Genomic DNA, 25,378 nt, shown 5'->3' with positions numbered 1-25,378 from the left:
TAGGTACCTATGTTTAAAAATTCAAAATAACTTGTCTTTTTTAGCTATGAGGTAGGCATTTTGTTAAAACATACAAAGGTGACTTTAAGTTGAAGGTCAGCGAGATTCATCATATATGAAGAAGAGTTAATGAAATACTTATCACAAGTTTTTTTAAAATCTGTCATCAATTGTTGCCAACTTCCATTGTTCGATAAATGTTACTTAGTGACGCAAATTATTAATTGTTAAAACAGGAGCTATTTTTAAATTTTACGTATTAAAGAATCGATTTCGATTTTGCAAATTAGTATTGTGAACACAATGCAAGAAAATGTATATTTTTAATTCCAACTCATCTTTCGTTCAAGGTCATATAAAAATTATAAAAAGGGTACTAACCAATTTTGCTTACATAACCTATTTAACATTGGCATCTTATTTCTTTCAAGTATATACACACTTAAAAACATTTGAGAATGTCGTATTGTAACGGACATACTTATATTATATCATACACAAATATCAATAGTTTATGTGTACTTCAATGTAAGTAAATATAATTATGAAATAGAAATAGTTTTATACTTTGTATGTAATTGGTCACTAATTAACGAAAAAAAAGTGTACAACATCCTGTCACACGACCTGCATTTCAAATTTTGAATTTAACACGTGTGGGGTTGCCATCCTTCAGGCGGCGGCCAAAATGGCGCCGCTACGATTATTAATAACAAATTTCGGTTCGCGATACGGTTTCAAGTTATATTGTAGAAGACGAACCGATCCTTTTACCATCTGTGTCGGCTCTAGGAAAGACCGTATTGTTTATTTAGCGGAACCATTTCTGTCACTACTATTAGTTCTTTAAAAAAAGGATCAGTTTATATTGGGTGCCGTTTTTTTTCTTAAATAAATAATAAATCATTATGTGCAGTATATTTCGCGTTCAGCCAGGAATTCTAATGATGTAAAGTAACGTAGATCTGAGGACTTTATTATCGGTTCGTATAAGACATCGTTAGGAGTTTATTTTGGTCTAGACAGATATAATGTTTGCGTTTGAGTCAATCATTTATTCAGCGCTTTGGAGACATCTCACGGGAGGCCAAAGGCAAGCACGATTTATTATTGCCTCTCAGAGGGCACAAATTAATTAATCAAATCTAGCTGTCAGTCAGTGTACAATCGGCTAAAGTTAGATCACTGGTTTCCTTTTCCTGTCGGCACTGCGACGTTCCATTAATTGAAATAATTGGCGGTTTGGAGATTTATTTTTTCGCGCTGACAACACTGCTCGACGGCTGGCATTCATAATTATGATTTGTCGCGTGAATATCATCACGATTCTTATTCATTAGCTTCTAAGAAAAACTGTTGATTTATCCAAACAAATTACAGGTAATGACAGGTGTGATTAAGTACATATTCTATTTCTAATAATTTAAATTAGGTACAATTGAAACATTTTCCCTTTTATAATTTGAATTTTTCCATTTTATAAGTTCACTACAATTTAAGAATTTACATCGAGTTACGTTGAATCTCAGTTTTGGACTGTGCTTTTAGATATGTCCTATGTAACTCCGAATTAGTTATTTAGGAGTTAATATTTTTTTAGGTACTTATATAAAAATATTAAATTCTAAGTAGTATTTGTAAAAATTACATGCAATATATATTTTTATTAAGCTTACATTCATAACTTATACATATAAATAACTATAGCTATTTACCACGTTTTGACGACGTCGATGGCGCAGTGGTAAGGTTCTTGCCACTGAACCGAGAGGTCCCGGGTTCGATCCCCGGTCGGGTCATGATGGAAAATGATCTTTTCCTGATTGGCCCGGGTCTTGGATGTTTATCTATATATGTATTTGTTATAAAATATAGTATCGTTGAGTTAGTATCCCATAACACAAGTCTCGAACTTACTTTGGGGCTAGCTCAATCTGTGTGATTTGTCCTAATATATTTATATTTATTTTATTTATTTATTTTACCACAAATCGATATAAGTAATATCAATCTATTGTACCTACCCCAATCGATACGATATCGATTATTCGACGCAAATGCTTTGTGAATGTGACAATTTGCATACAAATAAAACGGCTGACTCGACAAAAGGCTTTTGTCACAAATCTTTACACAGAAATCTAAAGCGATCCTTTATCTCTCATTTATATTCAATATATTTGTCATAAATAATTGTATTGACATTCAATATTTATGAAGAAAGGTTGCGTGGGTTAATACTACTTTTGATACCCTGGCATGCCCTCTCGTTGTACTGGTAGATTGTGATACACATTTTTTAGAAGATTTTATTTTTCTGCATGAACATGTTTTGTTTTAAAGTAACAGCATTGTTTAAAAGACAATACCATAATCCGGCTACTTTTACTTTATTTATAGCAAACAAGGCCTTTATAACATTTATAACACGCTAACATTTTATTAAATCAATAGTTTGGGTAAAAATATATGCAAGTTTATTTAAAGGAAGTAGGTATTCGTTAATAAAACCAATACACTTTTGCTTATGTAAATAGTATTCTTAATTAGTACCTAGTATTCTTTATTAGGTACCTAATTGTTATTTATAATTCTGGATTTATCCGGGTCGTTCAAAAACGCATGAATTTTGAAGTGTTTGAATGTGATGAGGCAATTTTGGCAGCGTTGATCATTTACTAGATGGCACTAAGGGTTCGCAAGGTCAATCAACCCATGCACTGTAGTGAAACAGAATGAGCCTTAGATATTGGATCGAAAAATCGCAAGTCATCAAAATAGAACCGTATAATTTTGCATTAATTGATTGATTACTTATCAATACTTTGTGTAGTATTCGGAATTATTCCCAAAAGTGGCCAAAAATGATGGATCATGAGTTTTGTCGGACAAGGGTTAACCATAATAATAAAGATTGACGTTAGTATATACTTTTGTATGACTCAAACCCGCATGGAGTTTTTCCTAATGGTTAATTGACACGATAAATATGTTAATTCTTATTCAGGTGATATATTTACCTACAATAAATAATTAATTGTAACTCGTAGTTATCTACTTTATTTGTGTCAAATTAATCATTGTTGTTAATTGCATCCTGTATCAATTCCACCCGGAGATACAGCGAAACAATTTGTTTTCTGTCTATCTAGAATTAATAAAATTTATAATTGTCATTAAAATTTGAGAAATATTAATACAAAGTAATTCTAAGCTCAATTACAACACGATAAAGTCTAAATTTGAACAGTTTTTTGTATTGTATGTCGGATATTCATGGCGCGGGCACCCGCATAAGAATAAAAACAATTTATATAATAATACCTTTTCTATTGGTTAATATCGCATTCGTATTATACTATTGATTAACAGCATGTTGGTTAACGGTTTTGTGGTGAAATTATAAGAATTTGACGACTATAAGAACACTACAAGTGCTGAAGGATTACCCAAGTACAAAAGCTATTGTGAGAAATAATTATTTGATTGATATCATTGTCTCAATGTAGGCTTTCAAGAAACAATACTATTGTAATGTATTGTGATCTGTAACTACTATTGTACTTTTTATGTTTGTAAGGGATAAACAAGGTAAACCAGATTATTAAGACCAACTGTGGGCCTGTGCTGTGGAGTAATAAAGAATGGATGACTTAGTGAATCAGTGGACAGCAAATCAACCCGACCAAATTCACTGCAAATTTTAACCCTCTCAAAAACTTAGGCAACCTTCTTTAGTTAAATTATGTTTTGTCTCGTACTGCCAATATCAAATATTTTAAAGTGAGATAAACTATATATATTCTAGCTTCTAGCTAAAATAGGTACTTAGTAACATTTTTTTATAGAAAGAAGCAAAGTGCAGTTTAAAGATCAGCCTGTTAAGAAATAGATACAAATATCATGACTTCCTAAATAAAAATACCTTATACAATCTCATTTTGAATATGATTGTTATGAGTTATTTGCACACTTACATAACCAAACCTCTCACTCTTAATTATTAGTCTTCATCATCAGGAAGACCGTAGACCCAGGTCCCAGGTATTATTCAAATATCCAAAGATTTGTTCGGTTTTCTATGAATAAATACAGGCAAGTATAATTTAAATGTCTTTTGAAGTTACCGAATCGATTGTACATGTATAATTTGTGTATAAGTGTATATTTGTCTTAAATTAGAAACGGCAAAGCTTCAATTTGCATGTAATTATTATATGCCGCCTTAGAGTTGCAACATTTACTTACTAGAGCGCGCGAAACCATGTGTTAATCGCCAAAAGAAGAAAGACAAAACCAACTAATTAATTTTGACTTCAGTGCCGCCGAGTTCATCTAGATGTTGGCGTATATTTGAACGATTGTAATTGTTGCAACTGGCGACATAAATTATTATTTTGTTTCTTCACTATTTGTTCTCTTCGTTTTTGACTGCAGAAACCGATTCTAATAAGCCTGGAATTTTATTCAGCCAACGAGAATCCAGTACTCCAACCTGTGGAAATAAATCCAGATTGTTAGATGCCTTCGAGGCGGTCTTATGGATCCTATACAAGACGAAGGAAAGGTGCGCTTTATAGTTAGTAGTTACTCTGAGGCCGCCATGTAATGAATGAGAGGGCTTGCTGAAGACGTTTTATTCAAATCGGGCATAGAAACAGTCTGAAGGGCTTTCTAGAAAGCTGTATGTACTTCATAGTACTTTGTTATGACTACCTCTGGCTACCGATTGTAAGCGTTAAGACTTCTGGACAATAAAAACCATTGTTTGTATTAACTTCCAAGCTTCCTGTCTTCGTTTCTCTTCTCATAATATGCTTTCTCATTCTCGCGTGTTTCCAGTTGCATGCACCATACTAATATAATAATCGTTACAATTTTGATGAAATTTGTACTAGACTAGATATAGAGAAATAAAGGCTAGCGCGAGTGAAGATGCGGGTAACAGCTAGTTTTTTTAATTATACAGGCTAGCATTTTAAATATCAACCAATTTTTGGGTCAGGTTTGGATGACGAAATCGATCAGGTATCCCAAGAAATAACATAAAATTGTTTTTGTGTGTGTTTCATATCTTATTTGTTGTTTTTTGGTTACGTCGGCTGTAACTTTTATAAGATGCCACAGGTGGTTTATGTGAATACTTACGTAAAGTAAATAGTAATTGAAAGGAATTGAATACGCGATTGCTCATAACAGTTAAAATAGAATATAAAATGATACAATTCGTGAGTAAGTCTATTATTTGTGTTTGTATATCAGATTCTGAATCATGCAAATTATGGTCGATCACGACGCATTTCTTGCAAAATAACGGAATACCCAATTAGTATCTAGATTTTCATATTTTACTGTAAGATTCACGGATTTTACCTACCTATGTTTAGTTTATTTTTAGACAATGATAGGATAATACGTATTTTTTGTCAGTTTAAGTATATTAGGTATAAGTAGCTAAGTAATATTGTTGTATTAGATGTAACTCTTGCATTGGCACGTAAAAATTCTCTATGGTTTTAGCCTAATGCATTATGTGTATTGTTTTTATTGTATTGTCTTTAAAATGATAATAAATAAATAAAATAAAAAAAGAGTTTGATTCACGCGCGGGATTCATAGAATGAGTGTATTTTTGAAATCTTAAAACCGTTGTATAGTCTATGTAAGTAAGAGCTAGAAATGAATATAAACAAAAACAAGGAAAAATTAATAAGCACAGATGTAAATAAAGCATTATGTAAACGGAGCCGTATCACGGCGCCGCGATGGGTCTTCACGAAGTCATATGAATCATAATCGCGTTCCAATATTGCGATCAGTGCATGCTGTCCTTAATTAAACGTATTGAGCGTCCGTACGTCACAGTTTGGGTGATCAAATGAACTAAACAGGTAGATATTTTTACAAAAATGACTTTTATTGTCGTCGTTGCATGCAATGTGCGTCAAAAAAATTATGCTCGTGCAGTTCCCTCGTCAGGAACACCATCAGATCATTTACGTCCTTCCCCGTACCTCTAACTATATCTATGCTAAATTTCAAGAAGATTGGTTGAGTAGAAGCGTGAAGAGATAACAAAAAATAATTATTTTCGTATTTATTACTTGGGATGTCGATGATTATAATACAGCCCATATATAGACTACAGTATGGAAGCGGTGGTGGTGTAATGGTTAAGACGCCCGCCTGTGAATCGAAAGATTCGAATCCTACTAGTATATATACCAATCTGACTCATCGACCACCACTTGCTTCCGGTGAAGGAAAAACATCGTGAGGAAACCTGCACGCTGGTTGATTATCAACTTGTGTGTAAAATGGAGAAGGCAATAGTAAACCACACCATTAATAGTGCCAAGAAAGTCGTCATGTGTGTTTTATTCCACGTAATGACCACGGCCCTCAGCAATGAGGAATACGACTATGAAGAGATGGTAGTAGTAGATAGTATCTATAGTTCTTAATGCCACGGGAATTATCCACTAATTGTTTTAATATGCAATGCATTTGTAATTATATTTCAAGTAGACGCACACATTGAACTAGATATCTTGACATGTTTAATAGCGGTCATCAAGTGCTATTATTTTCTTTGCAAAAGGTAATTACTATACGGTCGAATCGAACTAAAAATAAAAACCGACCGAAAGTAAGGCATTTTTATAAATTCTGAGTAAAAGTTTTTTTAACTAGTTGTTGCCAGACACAAAAAGTAGCCTTTGTTATTCTTCAGCTCTCAAATTATCTTCACATCAAAAAATACCTAATCCAATGCTACGTTTCGATGATAAACACTTTCACACTTATAATATTAAGTACATGGAACTACAGAATTAAAGAGAAAATATTTTGTAAGTACATAATGGATTTATTTTATTAGGAATTCCCATAATGCATACTGCCATAAAGTCGGCCCGAGTACATCACGATGATGACGAATCTAATTCCAAACAATATGACATGTAAAAATTTGTTATTATTAGTGAAAACTAACAATACCTAAATTAGTAAAATAACTTCATTTTAAATCCTTTAATCAAGCCAAGACTACTCAGACGCGCCCAGAACGGCACGACATCGTAACTCGATACCAGAATAGGAAGTAAGACAGTGATATCGATTTGAGAAAATCGATAACTTCCAATCGACACTGATATCAGAATCGACTAAGACGTTCTTAATTGGACTAAACGAATCTTCAAGATTTAAGCCTTGCATTCATAAAAAAGTTAAAGCATGCTTTGTCATTATCGCACTTTACTACAGTATTTGACGTTGACAGAACAGGACAAAACATCATGAAGAAGAACGAGACAAATCAACATGTAAAGTGATGTGTAATGTATTTTTTTTATGAATATGCGTAAGGTTTTATTTAGGCGAGGACGAGAGACAGATTCGTCAACAGAAATATTCAAAAAGTCAAAATTGAGTTTTAGCAAAACAAAAAGAAACCTACACAGATAAAGAGGCTATAAGTAAATATGATAAGTTGTAATTCTCACTTTCTCTTTTTGGTTTGATTGAATCATTGATCCGTGTAAATTACGGTTTCTTAGATTCTTTGTAAATGATAAATTACCATCAAAATATTCACTTGGAGTAACTAAAATACTTAACTTTTTGTTTCATTTCAACAATAAATTCATCAATCTTAGTGATTAAGATAAACTAGTAGGTACTTGTACTTAAGTACTACAAGTTTGTATATTGGATTCATTCATTCAAAATTCATGAGAAAATTTGCACAATGTTTGTATACACATGTTTGTGTTGACTATATCTAAGTATTGCTTCCACTACTAAAGAAAGGGACACGATATCACTACAGACTAGGAAATAATTATGAATCTTCATGTAAAAAAAATATTTCCTCTAAAAATAATCAGTAAATTCGTTACGTGTGTGTGTTATATTAACGAAATTAAAAAATGAAAAAAAACATTTGTATTGTAGCAACACTAAAATATTTATTGGTATTTTAGGTTACATTGTTTTTTTCTCTTTTCTTTTGTTCAACAAATACATTTTTTATATAATTCTCAGGTATAGGCTAGTCTCTCACTTCTATTCCTCGCCAGTTCTTGTCATTCCTTATCGGTTTTTTCTCCTATTAAACTTATTTTATCTTTCTATTATTTTTTGTTGCTTTTAGTTAAATAATATAACTTAAAAAAATAATTTAAAAACTATTTGTGTTTCTCAAATTATCGTTCTGTAATTCAATTTATATGACTTGCTACTTGTATTTATTTTGATACCACGGCATGATTAGGTCGAGGCATTAACTTGAAGGGTTTCCCTTGAGACGTGGAATGAAACATGATACAGTATCGCCGATTCATTCACGTATCGGGTGTTCGCGAACTGATTCCCTGTCATTTTTATGAGATTAGCCTTTGATTTCATTACAGTTTGTATGAGGTTTCTTATATTGAATTCATATTTGATACAAAATCAATTATAAAGTATATTAGGAATATATTAAAAAAAATCATCTTCTAAAACCAATTCTTATTAAAATTGTAATATATATTATACAATTACCTAGTTCTTTGCTACAAACTTATAAGACTAATTCGTCTTTGTTTTTTTAGAATTTTCTAGCTTGGGAATTATTCTTGAACGTACTATTTTTTAAATTTAATTCTTCACTGCCGGAACATCTATGATGCTATTCAATCGAGACATAGGGTCCACAATTATTTCGAAGTGTGGTCCACCCGGTGCACTTTTGCTTATGTTTGTAAATAATATAAAATTCCAATAAATATTCTTTTATTTATTAAAAAACAAACAATTGTTCAGTGCCAACAGTTTGCACTATATGAAATGGAGCGATGGATTGTTTGTTTTTCAAAAATACCGCACCCAACACTTCCTTAGTTGATTGTGTGCCGACGTCATTCAATTGAGGTTACTCCCATAAACTACCGTGAGCTGCTTCCTTCGCATCAAATTAGGCGCTTTAATTATTTACTAGTACTAAAACGTACCACCAAAGACCACCACTAAATACTGATCTCCTCTCCCGCCTCCAAGGAACCAGAAATAAAAGGAAAACAGGAAGATTGTGGGAAGCGTGCGACCATCCGAGGACCACGTTACGCTGGACAGTTCGGCACTAAAATGTTTGGGGAAATAAAAGTGATGTGGAAACGTCTGACAAAGCAGGTGTATTTTTCCTTGCGTACGAATTCCCTACGTTCGTTATGTATTCTCAGAAATAAGCACATACAATGTAGGTATGTAATGTACCGTTTGCATGAACTTGTAATGAGATTCGACATTGAGAAAACAAGTCGATTTGGATTAACTTTAAGTAGTCGTTCGCACAAGAGTAATTTTTACGTCGCGTTAGAATTAAGCGTTGGTGGATTACAGCTTCATCAACATACAATAAATCTCAAAATTGTTGAACGAATATTTCTCACGTTATCTATAAATGAATTTCAATCTCTATTTTCACAAAAATTCCCAAAAAAATTATGTACAGTCAGCACATAAATCTACTCAAATTAATTGCAATTTTGCCCCTATAACCGACCAAAGATAGACCTTGTAACAAAAGTCGGGTATTTCACTCTCATTTAAGTATTTCTGCCGCAAACAGTTAAAAAAGAGTGGGAGTGTGACTACAGGGTACTGTGGCAAAATACTGTTGTAGGCTTCCATAGGCTGTGGTGACCACCTACCATCAGGTGGGCCGCTTGCTTATACTTGGTGGGTAATATTAAAATAATAAAGATTCAGGCAGGGTAACTTGACATGCTATGAACCGTACACTAATAACAAGTTTATTTGTTAGATTAATTAAAAAAATCCCCTACTTTCAATATTCATTGAGCTACAACTTTTGAACGGCTGAACCGATTTTGATCAAACATATCTAAGAACCACCGCATAAAAATTAGCTATCAAATAAAAAAAAAACGTATCCTAATCGGTTCACTCGTTGATCAGCTACGGTGCCACCCACACAGACAGACACACTTAGCGGTCAAATTATATACATATAAAAGGTTATAACACACCTCTCTTTTTGCGTCGGGGTTTAAAAATAGGTCAAGACAAGCACCTGCTCACATGCAATTTTGTTGTCAAAGATCAAGATATAAAATGAGATGCGCGTCTGCATTGGGCGAGAAATTCACAGCGTCTTTTCTCATAATAAAGGTCTATGTGTCCCATTCTCCCATTCAACTGTCGTTTTACTACCAGTTATGGAAATAATAAATTATTTGTGTGTATTGTAAATACGTTGTAGGTATTTGTAATGTTGGAAATCAGAAGTGGGATTGTTCCAATGGAATAGGTGAAACGCCATTTTGAAAAGATTTCTATTGTGAATTAAAAATGAAGTAAAGCATTTATAATAACTTTTATCAATAAACTAGATAAGCTATACGATATACCTATACGGTTTTAATTTTTTGGTTTTAAGTGTAACGTTTAGAACATTTGAAAACCTAGTGGTATATATTTCCGAGTTTCAGTATCAAATATTTCATATTTCTTAATTTTAGTTGGTTTGCCAACATCTCAATTGATGAGCAGATCCTAATATGAATTTTTGAGTAAAATGTAACCTTAAGACAGGAACTTTAAGTAACTATTACATAAATACAATAAATTCAAATATCTGGAAGAACTTTCTATTGCAATAAGATCGAATTTGTGCTTATTTTAGAGACTAGGTACCTTCTAGTTAAAACTTACGTATTTTCTGTAAATGGTGAGTTGATCTATCTATATCCGAAATCAATAGAGAAACTCAATAGAATTCAACCGATTGCGAGAGACTGGTCAAATATTATAGGAGTCTAAGTATTTGCCTTCTCCGTTCAGTGTGGAGGTGTGATCGCCGTGTTGACTTACAACAAAGGCGCCGCGCCTGTATTCACGTACAGTCAACAGCACATCAAGCTATACAAATTCACTGCGAATTTGCCTCTATATAGCGTGGCATAGAGTAACATAAGGAACGCGCACGCTTGTTTTGCATTCATTCAATCACCTTTATATTTATCGCACCACCTTGCTATCTATAGTTGGTCTAATGGTTGACTGGTATGCCGGTTACACAGTTTGACTGTTTCGGTATACATTGCTGGATTTTCATTACGTTAAATAAAAGCACACATAATAACTACGCAATGTTCACGCTTCGCGTCGGCATATGTCCGATTTCGGCGACAGTGTGGAGCTGCCAGTAAATTAATATATAGGAAACATTTTTTAATAAACCACGGATTGGTTGTCCACGGATGTGCTGCAGTCATAAACTGAATAAGTTCAACGAAAGATGGGCACTATATAGCCTGGACCGAGCGCGTGGAAGAAAGAGAGAGACGCCTTTGCCCAATGCTGGGACATAAACGATTATTAAATAATGAAACCTTATAAATTTAAAATACTCACATCTTGCAAAAAATACATGTAGAATCAGTTTTGCTTATTATCTAGAACTTATTTCCTTATGATTTGTCATTGCGATAGACACACAATTGAAAATAACAATTTAAAATGCAATAAATAATGTCATTAAAATATACACGTGACAGATGCAATTTGGATTACTTTGTATACGTAAATAGATTTATAGGTATGCATTTAGATTGAGTCACGTTTCAAAGAAAGTTATGTCTATGTAATTTACTAACCAATTATTGTTTGTGTAAATACTTATTTGCTTTATATGGAACATTTTCCATATTATAATAATAGTAATCTAACAATTTAATAGTCCCTATATACTATTGACGAACTCAGATAGATGCCGACACACGAAAGAACGTAGATTACGAAGTTTGGACGTGAGCTGTTTTTACTGTACTGAAAAATTAATAATGTACGTCGAATGCTAAAGTAGATAGTGGATAACGGCCATAACCAAACAATGTATACCCATGTGTCAATCTTAAAAACTTAGCGACCATTTTTCATGCAGTTTTAAGGTTTCACCGAAGAAACTTCTATCTATGGTTCTATGGTAGAACCATAGACTCAATAGATTTTATATATCGCGTTCAATAATAGCGCTAATAATATAAAATTAAAATTACGCAAAATCGGGTATTTTTTTCCTTTTGTTGATTTATGGCCAAATCCAATCATTGTCTTCCTAAAGCTTCTTAAATATAACAATTTTCAGCTCTTTTAGCATCTATGTCGAAGTATAGTATAGTATAAAAATATAGTAGTTGTGGGTTGCATTGCAATTCAACTTATATAAAATACTCTCCGTCTGAATGTCGCCTGTTTATTAAGCGGCTCAAGGCAACGACAAAAGAGGCGGCCACATTAAATATAATTAATTAAGCAGTCATAATAAAGCGCATTAAGAAATCTTCAGCACAAAAGATTTGAATGGCCAAATGTTTCTTTTCAAGTAGCTGTCTCCGCGCACAGATAATATTATATAATACTCTCGCGGCTCTAGTGATGTGGCGCATGTGTAATCGACGTGATTAATCGACTAATCAACGTTTAACGATGCGAATATTATCATTTTTATTTATATTCAGATATGTTTATTGAGGTGTAATGGGTTGAATAAATTCATATTAACACTGAATTGGTGTGTCAATCTAACAGGTAAATTAAAAAAAAAAACATTATTTGAATTTCCAATCCGAGCAATCAGGGACTATTAACTACAGGATTAATAAGGAATAATGTAGTCTAAAAGTATGTTATGTTGAAAAAGAAGGGAAGGAAGGTATGTAATTTTTAATTTAGATTTGTTTCAACCGTAAATAGATGCCGTGATCGGGCGTGCGTTTATAACTTATAAATATAATTGCAAGCTTTCCCGCCATTGCTCCATTTTAAAGATGGCGGCGAGTCAGGGTGCGATTTCACGTCATTAAGACTAGTTAACGCGCGACCTACCAGCTATCCTCTAATTATGAGCTACCGGTGCCTTCCAACTCGATGGAAATAATATTGGATATTATAAACTGGAATCGCAATGTATCGATGTGGGTTGCGAGTGGTAAATGATCGCTTTCTATCGATGAAGGAGAGGCTTTTATTTTCAAGATATTAAATTGGAGCTATTAGCGTTGCATAATGCATGTAAGAAATGTTTTACATTAGAGATGAATATTAAATAAATTGTTTTTCTTAACGAAGAGGCCCGGAAATATATTTTCTAGATTTCTACTTTTTTTCTTTGGAAATAAAAGAACATATTTTAAAGACTCTATTGGATCAATTATTCTATAATTTCATTCTCGATCGAATACCAATATGCAACAATTTTGTTTTTGACAAGGTATATTTTGAATAATATTTTCAACATGTTTGCAACTGCGCTATTGTACCTGTGCCATCAATACTCGGTATACAATAAAAATTTGCAACACCAGTAAATATGAAAAGGGCTTATTTTATAATTAAAATGGCTTAAACATTTAAAAATAATATCATTTCAATATAGATGGCGTGCAACAGCGCAACGCCCTGGCCTGCGTGTCTCGGCTGCCAGTGCGCAGTGTCCAGATACGTAATTATTGTAATTTGTAATCGAATCAACCATCATTAAACGGTAGCCATTTCTCTAAACTGGGATTTAGAAAACCTTAGAGCAGTCGGATAATTATTTTGATCAATATATTATTTGATCAATGTGTGTATAATATGTATACTAGAAAATATATAAATCATAAGTATTTATGCTTGTACGCTTATATAAGAGTTCTGTAATTGTACAGATACCGAACTTTATATAAGGATAGATATCACAAATAATATTTAAAAAATCTTAGTCCTTACGTATATACATGATGTGCTTTTGAAGAAAAACAAACAGTCAACTAACAGTATATTTTCCTACGTTTACTTAATAAATACATACTAATTTAGTTTGATTTCAATTCCACGTAGAGTTGTCAATGTTTGCTATTCTATCGATAAAAACAGATAATACATACATCGATACTTTAACAGTGTCAATAAATGTCATACAATGTATGACCGATGATATTTGGTGTAACATAAAACTTCATTAAATATTATAATATTTAATGAAGTTAAGTATAATATTTAGGTTTATTTTGTGTTATAACACACACGTACTTAGATGTTTTGATTTGCGTCTGTGTGAATCGATCCGAATGTATCATTAAGTCGATACACATCATTATTCCGAGAATCGAGATCGTTTACCTAGAACGCGCTAACAGAGTCTGCGTAGTTTGGCGTGAGAATTCGTGCAATATCTAGCCCGCTGATTGACAGTCGATTGTATTTCGAGAAAACTTTTAAATTGATGTTGATTGATCTAATTATGTCATATGTTCGATATCTTGTTGAATCGGTCGTAGTAAGTATATTGCATTGTTGTATAATTGCATTTGATAGGAAAGCAATAATCAAATAGCGTACCTACTCTTAAATTTTTCATTTAATTAGCCAGTCTTAATAACTTTTGAAATTGGAAAGACTGTTGAATTACTACTGACATTACTGTTGCTTAGTGTTAGTTTGTAGATAATAACGAACTAAATGTTAATTCCGTACTTCAATCTATATATATGCAAAATTTCAAGTAGATTGGTTGAGTAAATAGAGCATGAAGAGGTAATAAACAAACTTACTTTCGCATTTATGATATTAGTTAGGGATAGGATTAAAATAAACCATTTACACTATTATTTACAAATTAGTCGAAAAACGATTACTCGTTTTTCGACTAATGGCAAATCGATTCCCACGACTACCTGCATCAGACTCGCGAATCATCACATCACTCCGCATCGATTTGCCCTTGACAGGCGCCAATTTCAAATGTCTATCATTGCTACTGTTTCCCCACGGGGCGCAGCATTGTTCACGCAATTTATAAACTTTTTATAGCTTGCTAACAAAATTATTCATCTCTTATATCCAGCCTTGTTCAATTAAATATTTTGTGTAGGCTTCCTTTATATCCCGCCACTTTTTCTCTGAGCAGTTAAGACCCAGATGATGTTTGCTATCTTCTTAAAAAAAAATCGAAAGACCAAAATCTTCCGAATTTTCTTACAATTCTAATGTAAACGATTTATTAAATTTTAGCACTTCAACTGCGCTTTTCCGGCTGTATGACCAGCCCCGCTCACTTGAGTCTTGCTATTTTTCGACAAATATATTATTGACTATTTGGGTTTATTATTCATTATTACCTAAGGTCTCAGCATTATTTTACCATAAGCCCATTGTTGTCTGATGGGCAATTAATTCAATTTAAATATTCATTTCTAGTTTACCAATTATGAAAATATATGAAATCTATTTTCTTACCTACATGATATAAAAACAGTATAAATAATAACAACTGTTATAACACGACTTTTTAAATCATAAAAGACGTTAGAGATATCGTGTTTTCAGTGAGTTGTTTGTAATACCTAATATATTTAAAAAATCAAATCATAACATTACGAAACTTTTTACATTCCTTGGAAATTGTGGGCTGATTTTGTGTGATTATGAGATTTCAAAGTAAAAAAGCTATGACCAACATTTTTCTCGCGAAATTCACGACTCCTCACAAAATTGTTTATTAGAATAAAATAATGTGTCGACCATGTTCGGTCAATCTGTGTTCTTTAATTTTCAAATTAATTACCGACTGTGATTAGTAATCAAAGCCTAAAAAAAGTTATCGAAACTGAGAAAGGTTTGATGTACCTATTAATTTTTTTTCATTAATTTTTAGTAGCCTGATACACATGGCTTGTATTTCTATTTGGGCCGAGAATTTCGTAAACGTATTAAATGTGTCTTCCACTTTATCGCTATTTTGTGTGTGCGATTCAAGTTCCTGACAGTACACCCTGGGGCGGTCGTGACGACACGCGAATCAAACCCACTGCCCACTGCGTCTGCTCGACTCTAGCCACTCATATTATTTAATTTAATTCCGCCATTAAAATACTTTTTGTACGGAATCCTGTAATCATTCACGATAACTTTGGGTAGATGCGAAATTGATTTTCGGAATTCTTGAAAATTAATGAATATGAATATTTTTTTTCTCTTGCTAGTAAATATTTATGTGGCCAGTTTTACTAATTTAAATTTCAAAGAAATAAAAAACATAAATGAATCGTTTACATTAGGGTTGTGTGTTAAATTAAAAACGTTAAAATTTGCAAAAATTTGCCATAATAACTCAAAGATTTGGATTATTTTGGTAGGTACAAAGTCTATTTTTTGTTTTTAATGTACTGTTTGGCGCCCAACCTAATGAAACCGGTGATAAGTGAATATTTTAGAACTGTTTTTTTTTGTATTCCTGATCTTATGAGAAAATCTATTTTCTAAACTCAAAACAAATATTAATTAACAGTGAATAATGCAATTAAAATTGCTTATTATCACAGTTTGAAGCAAGCAGTGGGTTCCGCCCAAGCCTCGTTCTATTCGTAATTTACGGTAACCAGTAGCCGACAGTAAGTCGTTATAGCACCTTGATTTATATCTGTTAGGGAACAGATCTTATAATGACTGTAGACTGTAGATATAAAAAGAGGAAATTGCTTTAAATTAGGGACTATTATAAAATTGATAGTTGTTACTAACACATCATTATTCAACTACGTTATTAATTTATCCCCCTTTTTTGTAGCTATACAACTTTTGAATTTGGAACAGAATTCAAATATGGTTTTCGATGACAAAGATGTCCTTTGTCTATCAACGCTTTGAATTAGAGCGATGTATTTACTATTTGTCTATTTCTATTAAAGTGTCTATTTGTATCTATAGACACATATTCTAAATCTAAACCTTTTTGTGGACACCCAAACAAAGCTTCGTAAATTATTTTCGATCGTATCGAGACAGGGAGCGTGCCTCCACTCCCGCCTTTAATAATATTTAAATTTAGAACGGCGAAGGGATGGGACATGTGTGCTGTAACGTTTGGCGAAATGTGATTACAGTCGGTAATTAACGAGCTGTTATTTATAGCGACGACCATAGACAATTTAAATATTTTCTTTTCATATTCTAAATACAGAATCGGGTACGAACTAGGCATGCAGTTTGGTATCGAACTCTTTTGAAATAATTATCATTGTATTCGTGAAAGTGTTTTACCGTTGGCCAACCGTGTCATGTCCGTTTTGTCCGGTCTCTTGAAATAAAGCACGCTTTCAATTGCAGACTAATTATTCCAACACGAGAAACTCATTCGGTGCCGTCCGTTTTTCGTGTAAAGAGAGATTAGTCGACTTTAACGACACTCTTGAGTCAAAGGGGCATTGTGATGCGGACCGATAATGATGATACGTTAAGAAAAGTATTTCATTCTGACCATAATGGATATGTTGAAAAGGAGTTTTTTTTATAAAATTTCATTTGGATTCAGAGCTCGTCGCGCCGGTGTGTCACACTCCGCTTATGAATAACTTACGGTTGTACATTAATTTATTGATTGTTATTCAAATTGGGTTTCTCAATCGGAGGTTGGAGGTGATGCGACTCGTCTCGGCTCATTGTGCTCTCTGGTGTTTTGAGCTCCTCTGAAAATGTTTTTCTATGTCTGAAAATTGTTTCTCAATATAAACTGAATAGGCACGCTCCATAATTGCGGACATTTATTCTTATCTGCGTCATTTGGTATTGATTTGTACGTATCTAATGCCATTGTGTACATTTAAGTAGGTATTTGCTAACTTTTATGTTTGTTAACAACCCATAACATTTTGTTAATATACAGCGTTATATTTTATGTTATGAAAATTTCCATTCCCTTTTTTTAATAAGAAATTAAAAGGCACTTTTGAAAACGGAACGTATTACATATACCAAGATCTACGGAGATTGCTGTAACTGAAATTGTCAACACTGCTATGTCCTTAGTCCTCATAAAAAAGACGCAAAAAAAACAATATTAATAAATTACATAATAAATCCGCCATCTTGAATTCGTCCGCGTCCGATTGGTTCGCGCTGAAATGCTTCATCGCCCACAAACTTATTATTATTCTTAGTATTTCTAAGAACATGTGCGACTGTTTGTAATGACAAAGGGACTTTTTATTATTTGATCGTTGGTTCGTTTCTGTTAATTGTTCCGAAGACGTGATTTTAATATAGGTATGCATGTTGACTGCTCTTTTATCGTATGCTAATAAGTGGCAATGCCTGGGCGAGCCATGCCACTTTCAGAGTGTGAATGGGGCATAAAAGAGTCGTTTCGTCTGCACCTTTTTTATTCAATTTGAATGTGGATTTTTTTGAAATTTACACGTATTTTATTAGGTAGGTAACTATGAAAGAAAATTTAAATTATGAAAACAATAAAACTTTTCGGGACGTCGCTGGCTGAAAATTTTAAAAGAAAATCAATAGGAATAGCAAATTAAAATTATAATAAGTACCTACCTACTTACTATACCTATATAGGTAATCATTTGATAAACAAATAGTCCAATAACAATGTAACTCGACACTGGCAAAAATAAGCTCTATTGAAGAAGTTTGATTGCCACAAAGAAGAAAAGAAGTAATCATTTAACAATTCCAACTCATTCAAAAATTCTAGTTCTTTTTTCATGTCATTATTTAAATTATAATCGAAATTCTTTTGGACAGTTCAAATTCAATAAAGAATAAGAAGATTTATAGATTTTTAACTTCAGAGTTTGGTTAATGGATATAGAAAATACGCCTGTAAAACACAACCGTTCTTTAGCAGTGATGCAAAAAAAGCTGCATTTACATATTTAAAATACGAAACCTGCGTTATTATTATTATTATTAAAAAAGAGAAGAAGAGTGAGTATTAATTCGATTTAAACGAAGAATTAAACCGAGCCTATTGTTGTTGTTTCCTGAGTTCCCATTGTGGTGTATTCGGTAGCTGTCTATCTGTCGAGTCAAGCGCCTCTCTAAAACTGTTGTTCCACTAAATATAGCTTGCCATAGCTGTAATATGCGATCTAATTTTTAATAAAAACAAAATTATACCTTTAAAGTCTGATATAAATAATTAATATTTTATCTTTTATTAATTTTAGTTGGACGAAAATTTACGACGTTTTCACAGCGTAAGGAACAGCTATTTAGTTTGTGTTCCATGGAAGGCCACGCTCCTTAAAAAACTTTGTTAATGACATGTACAGAGATTTCTACACATACATAAAAAACTCAAAGACACAGATGCATATATAAGTATATGCAGCGGTGAGTCGCTCGCGTAAGGATATGTTTATGATACTAAAGAAAAAAAAAGTTTCATCTCGATTTAAGTTAAATTCTTCTTAGTGTTCCTAAGAAAGCCAGTGGTTGGTTTCTTATAAGGCCAATCAAAAATGAGAAAGTATTTATTAGGTAAATTTAATTATAACACGCTTTGGGAAGTTATTTGATGTCAATAAAATACTCATTACTACTATTTTTAAATAATTTCTTAGTTAAACGAAAAAATGGCGTACAAGCGTCCCCATGTATCCTAAGTTGAACATCAAGAAGATTTTTATCAGCAGCGACCCGTCCACCAGTTTCATCCGCCAGTGGATTCACGGAGAATTTTTATTCCTTTTCTGAATTATACCTATTCTCTCTTCTCTAATTTGAACTGGTTCTTTCCATCGCCGTTAAGTGTCGAAGACCAGGCCCACTTTCATTCGATATTATAGCTATTGTTTACTTCTTTCTGACAGGCAGTGTACACAATCCCAGGATGACTGGCACATCTCCCATATTAGACTTGCTGATACTAACACCGGTGGTCCCTCAGGACCTCTCCACGACCTCTTCTATTTGTTAATAAGCACCCACTCGGAACAACCGCATCTCATTATGTTAATCATATCGCGTTTTTTTCACATTTACACGCGCCTTTGATAGGGTTTTTGATGTCAATTTTTAATGAATATTTATTGTTGCCTTGTTTTTTTTTTGAGTTTTTTTGAATATATTATTTGTTATTGTTATATAATAGTGTTTTTATATACTATCTAAAAAAAAGTTTTTTACTTTTATATACTTTCTGAAAAGAAGTTTTTTGTCACTGGAGATATAATTAAAATTCGCATTTGTATATCAATTACAGATACTTATTATTAATATCACTCACTACAGTAAAACAAAGTCGTCCTCAGCGTTTGTTTGTTTCTAAGCTTTCATTCTTCTTTTAAATCACAGATCGGGTTATGATGCAGTTTTCACTGTTATTTAGACAATTTAAACTAATAATATTCTTGCCAATTAGTTACAATTTCCAATATGATTAAAAGTAGGGACTGATTAATCTTTAAAATATATCGTCATATTCCCATTCAATTCCGGCGCCATTGTCTAAGGTGCAGTTGAATAGGTGCTCAAAGTGGGATGAATTTATCAACATTTAAAACATTACTTATTTTTAATTTATTTTCTCAGGGTTACTTTAACTAAACTTTCTTCACCTTGTTTGTTGATTGAAATAAGGCTTGTTTGAAAGAATACAGCTCCCAGTCGTAGCTCCCGTCCTGCCTCCCAAGCAGTCCTCTCAACCCTGAGCACCATCGACTACCGAATACGATCGCCCCCGCGTGTTTGCTCTTCACTATATGTCACATAATTGCCCAGCTACGTGTGGTCTACGTAATATTGGTAGTTTGTTTGGGGAAGCGGTTTAGTTTTGGACGTTTTGGCCGTCGAGAGATGGTGGAATCATTTACAAGATCCTAGGTACATTAATTAAAATGCCTGTTATTTATGTTATTTTTGACATTTCAAGATTTTCTTACAATGTGACAGGAGTTTAGTTAACATTTCCATCGAATATATTTCAAAATAGATCAGCTTTAAAGGCTTTCTGGGCACTGGAAATAGTCCACATTCAGCCAAGCAAAATTAAAAGCAATAAAAGTTAAACTACATTAAGTTGATGGAGTGCATAGAGAGGCAACAAAGTACATTTAACGACAGGCCTGCCCAGGCATCGAACTTGCGACTTGCTAATGCGGGGTAAGCGACAGGAAGGGGCGGGGTTCAGAACATTAGCGAGAGTTCGCCGAATCGGCGCAGCCAAGCGAGGCCGTGAGGTTAAGTTTATCATCTGTGCTCGTTCCATTTTCAAATGTGACATGTCATACTGCCCATTGATGGGTTCGTCCTTCCTCGAAGAAACTACCTATGTGAAATTCTTTGATTAAGTTCGAAATATTTGAATGTAAATATTCTGAAACATTCTTTCAAAAGATGAGATGATATGGGTTTTAGAAGTACCTACACTTAAAACCATTCCATCTAAGTCTCGTCATATTTTGTATGTAAAAACGATTAATTTTGAAATTGTTTGCTACTTCTTAAATGAAAACATCCGTCTTCTTTGCGAAATGCTTTTAGTTGATTCTTGTCTGTTTTTTATTTACAAATATGAACCTGTTGGAAAGAACTTTTGGAAAACAATTATATTATTCCATTATCAAGAAGGTTCTCTATTCCTACCTTTTTTACTAAAATAACGATTTCATATAAACACTGCACTTACATGAGCTAATACTCTTTTTATTTTCCCTGTGATTAATGATACGGGTAATTACTACCTTTGAACCATAAAGTTCACATTAATATTTATTATTTGTTATAAGCAAATGTAGGTGTAACACTGTCTATAATTGCTAATGGTGTTTTTTTTCGTAATTCTTTAATTCCACTTGTATAAAAAATAATTCAATTTATAATATATACATAATAATACCTATCACGCTTCTATCTATCCGCACCTCATTGTAATGTAAGTGTAATGAAATTCCTGAACTCAGCACAAGAATTTTATGACGGTTTTGTTTTTATTATTGTAATATATGAGGCTGTACGTATTACAGATTCTAACATCTAGATGTTGCCCAGAGCAATGAAGTGTAAGCGTAACGTATCGCACTTCCTTTCTTATTAGCAAGAGATGGCAGACATAATAAAAATGTAAATGTACTTACATGAGTTACAGACAGACGACGTAGGCTCGCCTGCTACCGACGTGCTCCCACTCGGTCTGTGCGTCGCATAAATAGCTGATGATACCTAAGGGTCTTTAACAATTCATATTTTGTCGCTGAATCGCAATTTAATGTCATTTACATGTTAGTCATCATACGCCTTACTAATCTGACTCATGTATAGTTTGTTTTCATATATTATTAGATAGGATACACCACTATCAAATAGGACTAAAATTCATATCAGATGCCTTTAAGCGATTTGAATAAAATCTGATACTAGTGTTATTTGCGATCAAGCTAAGCTTGATGATGATGCTTAGGTGTAGTGTGGGGCCTTTGAGTATTGTCTATTTGTGTCCAATTTGTACATTTTCAAAATGTAGAATCAATTACGTGTTCTTTTTGTCGTATCGATTCCTGAAATTCGTAATCCTGATTGACAATGTCTTGACATTGGTAAATTATTTCATCATACGGCTGGCGTTACTCATTAGCTGTTGGTTTTTCTTGATGATCTACGGTTGGTGTCTCAATTCAATTTTACAAATTGATTTCAGTTATTGATGAATCATCTGAATCAGATGTTCATGAATATTGATGTTGACAAATTTATTAAACGTTAAGACATGAACACATAAATGAAAAATATCACCAGAAGTTAGTATTAATTAGAGAAGTTACTAACTCATGCAATCAATATTTACTCGATACTTTCGATTTGTCATCACAAATCACATCCGGCCCCAATGTAAATGCATATCAAATCATGTGACGTGCCTTCAAAAGCTACTAGTTTACCTGTAAAGTATACTAAGTGATATAGTGTTGTTCTAGGGACCACTGTTGACTTGCGACCGTGTGTGGTCCGATGCGTTACTGTAACTTCAACAGAAAGATTTAAATCACCAAAAGCTATAAGCCAAATACAACTCTAAAAGCTATGCAATAAAGATTAGAATCAATGTTCAACTACAAACGACTTCCGATACATATCTTTTTTAAAAGCGAAGGATAATAGCGAAAGTGTTAAATGGTGCTGGTTTGTTCGTTTTTTGTAAATGTTAAATCAAATTGGAGTAGCGTTATTTTTAGAAAGGGAAATGCAGTTGTGGAAATGCAAATTATTTCAAATTGCGGGAGGATGCGCGTCAACTTTACGCCAGACGATGCGTGGGTGATACCCATTGTATTCCGTAACTTATAAACATACGCTCTGTGACATTTCAATGACATTGGATTTAATTAGAACATTCGTTTCCAGTAGTTCATTTAATTAAATTCTGTAGAATATGACAGTCATTTGACGCGTTTCATATGTCTTTACATAAATCTATCCGCTGGCACAGATAACACTGTCAGTTAATCCTAAATGCTTCATTGTTTCGGCAGTACCGCTATCCAATATAAAAGTAGGTAACTTTACGCATATTGGTCACTTCATTAACCGTATCTAATACATTTATTTTGTCAGTGAGCCAACTAACCGAGACGAGTGTATAATAAAACTTAAATAACCTTTTAATCTATCAATATGGCGGTCAGCGGCCATTAATAAACTAATGACAGGTAAGTTTGACAGCTACTTATCGCGCCATCTAGCGAGAACAGTTTAATATCAGGTATGTTTCTCTACGTCAAAATGTTTTGATGGGTCTCGCTTACTCTTTTTGATTTAGTGCCCCTCGTGTTGAGAACTGCATTGATTTATCAATTATTTTAGGTATGCGAGCAAGGTATTCTTAAGCACGATCTTACTTTCATGTCATACCATTTGAATTTAATCATCAATTATAATGTTCGATGCGTAAGTATTATCTGATATGGATGAGTAATACTTAATACCAGGATGAGTTTTAGTTTATAAGAGTATCAGGCCGGGATGAATAGGATGCGAATGTAAGCGCTGTTGTGGTATTGTTTGTAAATGGGGTGCGCCCGCGCAGCGGGGTGCGGCACTTAATTCGGAAATAACAGTGTGGCCAGTGCCTGATTATTTTATGTTTGTCACTTCTGTTAAATTTATTCCAAAGGTGATGAAAATTGGATCTGTGACGTGTATCTTAGATCATTACTTATATATTTATAGACCTTATTGGAACAGGAATACTTGCTACGATAAATTAATAAAATTTCAACCAAATTGAAGTACCATTAAGTAGGTACTAGATTTTAGTACATTTACATGCCAAATTAATTGAATCAGAAATTAATTCCAATTTTTCAGCCTAAACAAATCTACTCGTATGTATAAGAACTAGTTTAATATTTTGAGACGAGCGTCTAATAAATATTTTGATAGATCTGGATAGATATTATGATTTATTCATATCGAACGTAGGTAGATGCTATTATTATAATACAATGATGGTTGACAGATCGGTCGTCTTCGATTACGTGGCTTTTTATTTTTTTATTCTTCTTTTTTATTTGTTGAATTTAAATGGCCGTGGCACCGAGCGATATCGGAAAGGGTTTGTATTGATTTTAGAGCTGTTTGTCTATGTTAGTTTACTTTTATGGATTTTTGAGAATAGAAAACATCACTTAGCGTTTTGTTTTATGGTTATAATTTGTTTAAAAGGTTCATAAATACCGGGAATTTTCATAGTAATTTGTGTGTTAATTACCTAATACAATTAGGTAATAACTGTTTCTAGAATATACAAGACTTAATACTTATTTATTCGTTTTTTTTTCTGTAAGATCCCCGAAAAGAAATAAATAAATTGTGTCACATCTTTTATTTGACGCAGTATTAGTACCTACCTATAAAATATTCATATAAATATCATTAATACATCTTTTAAATCCGTATATTTGTTTAAAAATTGGCTTTATCTTATGTTCTCATACTTATATGAACCATCATATAAGTATGAGAACATAAGATGGAAAGTATTTTATGTAGAGTACACACCAGTGTACTGTGTAGTGTAGAGTACACACCAGTGTACTCTACATAAAATACTTTCCATAAATCGATATCAATATCACATCAACTACAATACAATCCGTCTAAATTAATATGGACAAAACGGTATCCCGTCTGCCGTGTTCGATTCTTTGTTAACATAAATCACTCGAGCATCGATATGATCGTATCGATTATCAATCACTGGCGAGTCGAGCACTCGAAATGTCGCGTATCGATACTCTGACATCATTAATTTATATTCAAATGCCTTGGGCGAGCATTTGGATTTTTTAATCCAAGGATTTATATAACTTGATTGAATGATTAAACATTTTTTTTTTAGAGGTTAATGTTTAATAATTTGCAGAGTTGGTTGATTTTTTTTACAAAATCGAATACAAGAGACCCAGCAATTAAATTTTATTCCCTGTTTGAAGTTTGTAACATAATGAGCCTCTTGGGAAAGTAAGTAATGCGCCTGGATCACGGAAATATAGAAAGTACATATATTCCATGGTCTGGATAAAAAACAACG

General features: G+C 33.0%; 1 protein-coding gene across 3 annotated transcripts in view; it reads left to right on the top strand.

Annotated features, from left to right (window-relative positions):
• Positions 1 to 25,378, top strand: part of retn (retained) — a 117,632-nt gene that overhangs the window by 964 nt on the left and 91,290 nt on the right. The gene's annotated exons all lie outside the window — the stretch shown is intronic.

This window comes from Plodia interpunctella, chromosome 18 (assembly GCF_027563975.2).
Source record: "Plodia interpunctella isolate USDA-ARS_2022_Savannah chromosome 18, ilPloInte3.2, whole genome shotgun sequence".
NCBI classification, from domain to species: Eukaryota; Metazoa; Arthropoda; class Insecta; order Lepidoptera; family Pyralidae; genus Plodia; species Plodia interpunctella.
This window is presented reverse-complemented; position numbering and strand designations above follow the sequence as displayed.